The following is a 2500-nucleotide window of genomic DNA, read 5'->3' as shown; positions in this document are numbered from 1 at the left end:
GGCCACTCCGGACGCGTCAAGAGTAAAACAAACAAACAAACAAGGCGCGTTTGGTTTAATTCAAACGTCCAACGGGGCGTTTTCGTAGCAGAACGTAAACTTTGGTGATTCCTAAGATGGGTGAGATATTGAACCAGAGTGCGGATGCGTGACGGGAGCAACTTTTCCATTTCTCTCCTCCTCCGCGTCAGAATAAGCGACAAAGACAGTGTATACCAAAGACTTGTTTGTGCTCCAGTGTCCAACCACCTGGCTTGGTGTTTATCCAGACATTATCTGGATGATATATACCTCATAAGTCATTCACAAGGAGAGTGAACAAGGATATCTTTGACTGGACAGAGAATAAGGGAGAGAAAAGGAATTATTCTCTGAGTAGCCTACATTTTTTTTTGATTCCTGAAGGCTTTATAGGCTACGTATTCCCCCAAATAATGAGGATTGTGGCGTTTTGAGAGTTGTTTCCATATATTCCGTGTGGATTATCAATAACCCTGCTCCTCTTCGACCTTTACAGTAAGAACATTTTTTAAATCTGTAACAGCACAACTACTATTAAGTCTCATCATGTATGGATATATGCAGCACAAGGGTTGATACAAATGAAGTGTATGTGCCTTTCTAATCAACAATATCAGTTTTAATATAAACCCTATTTTAACGAAATAGCAAGAAAAACGGCATGATAATTCCGTGTATTTTCGTTCGTTATATCTTCATAGGCAGAATCAGGGTGCAATTACACATGGTTTTTAATATGAATGCCTAATAACCTCAATTTATTTTGATATACGAAATTAAATATATCATTTGTATACAATTATAGTGACCAATTGCATTAATATTGACAAATGCAGGCCTATTTAATTGATCAACTATATATAAAAAATTTACATAATGAATGTCATATACGCCTATCAAATATAGGCCCATATTCTTACATACTCATAACAGAGAAATTAGGAGGAGCAAGCTGTGTCGTGCTGTTTACCTGACAACACACATGACAACACATCACAATGTGGAATACAGTGCAGCGCTGTGGATCGTCTCTCGGTCAATTCAGGGTTCAGTGTGATGTTGAGGGGTTTGTTTTCGAAACAGAGGAGGAGGTGTTTAGTGTTTTAAAGGTGAAACCTTGTGAAGTTCCAAGGGTCTTCCACCTGCCTGCGGGCTCTACATTTTTCATTTCATCATTTCATCTCGATATTCACAGAAACAGAATGACGGTTATTAGTTGGCACACATAGGTTTTGAATTAAGTTTGGCCTATGAAATCGTTTTTAAATTAAAATAAACTAAGGTAAACTATACCAGACGCAACTTCTCAAGAATATCTATTTTTGTAAATATTCAAAAAATCACACACGTTTAGAATTTTGGGATACATTGATATAGATCACATGTCATTTAATATACTTTATTAGAAAGAATAAAAATGCCCTGGATGAGTTTGTAAAATGCATCATTGTATGGCTAGCTACCATGAAGGACATGCGTCGACCATTTCTTATCAATTTCACTTAGAACACATACGCTGTTGATGATGATAATATCTGAAGGTTCTATCCGTCAACTGTAATTAAAGATTAAAGACCAGACATCAACTACATTGAATCTACATCACCACATCAAAACAACTTCACTTCTCGACCACTCTCACAAGACAGATATTACATTATATTCAGTATAGTCAGTGGTTGCAATGTGTTGAGTGCTTCTGCCCATCGCGGGTTCTCCTTCCAAGCAAGGTTAACCACACTGCAGCCTGGCTACAGCTCTCATTAAAGCTCACCCCCAGCAGTAGCACAGGGTCTCTCCCACTCTCTCTCGCTGTCTCTCGTTCTCTCTCTCTCTCTCTCCCTCTCCGCCTATCTCTTTCCTTCCTCATCTCATCCTTTCCACCTTCTCTCCCCATCTCTCTTCCCCCCCCCTCGCCTCTCTCTTAAATCCTCCTCTCTCCAGCCGTCCACCTCTCTCCTTCTCCGAGGACTCTCTGTTTCTCTCTCTCCCTCCACCTCCCTCACCCTCCACCTAGCTGTGGTTGCCCACTAAGTAGGTTGTTAGCACTCCATCGAAGGGGACCACTCCCCCCCCGCCTACTGTAAGGCGGTGGGGCCGTCGATCACGACAGCAGCTTTACGAGCGCTGCAGCTCACCGCAGGCGGGAACCAAGACCTGTCTGATCTGACCCACTGCCCATAAGGAGATGGATGGAGCCTCTCAGTCTCTTACCCACAACCGCTGGGCCGGGGGGCTGCGTGCTGGGCTGGGGAGCTGGGGCACCAGCCCCTACCACCGAGCAGAGAGCCTGGCTTTGTTTGGCGTATTTTGTTGCTGTATCTTTATGGGTTTATACAGTGTGTTTATTGTGTGTTTATCAGCATACTGCTGCCTGTTTACAGAGCCAGCAAGTCCTTGACCCTGAGAGCCTGTTTGAATGACAGGTGTGGCTCAGTCTGGTCCGTGGTTACCGCAGTACATAATCCACATGGATTGA

The 2500-nt window shown here is 42.9% G+C and overlaps 1 protein-coding gene across 3 annotated transcripts in view; it reads left to right on the top strand.

The window, feature by feature from the left end:
* Window positions 1-2500, top strand: part of cbfa2t3 (CBFA2/RUNX1 partner transcriptional co-repressor 3) — a 43498-nt gene that overhangs the window by 7788 nt on the left and 33210 nt on the right. Inside the window, exon 1 of one of the 3 annotated variants that reach the window (XM_079736439.1) lies at window positions 240-516. The exons of the other annotated variants lie outside the window; for them this stretch is intronic. The gene's annotated coding sequence lies outside the window, so the exon portion shown is untranslated. Of the gene's footprint in view, window positions 1-239; window positions 517-2500 lie in introns of those variants that run through there. 3 annotated transcript variants of the gene reach the window in all.

This window comes from Pollachius pollachius (assembly GCF_949987615.1).
Source record: "Pollachius pollachius genome assembly, chromosome: 5".
Taxonomy (NCBI): domain Eukaryota; kingdom Metazoa; phylum Chordata; class Actinopteri; order Gadiformes; family Gadidae; genus Pollachius; species Pollachius pollachius.
Note: the sequence above shows the minus strand (reverse complement) of the source record. Positions and strands in the feature narration are given on the sequence as shown.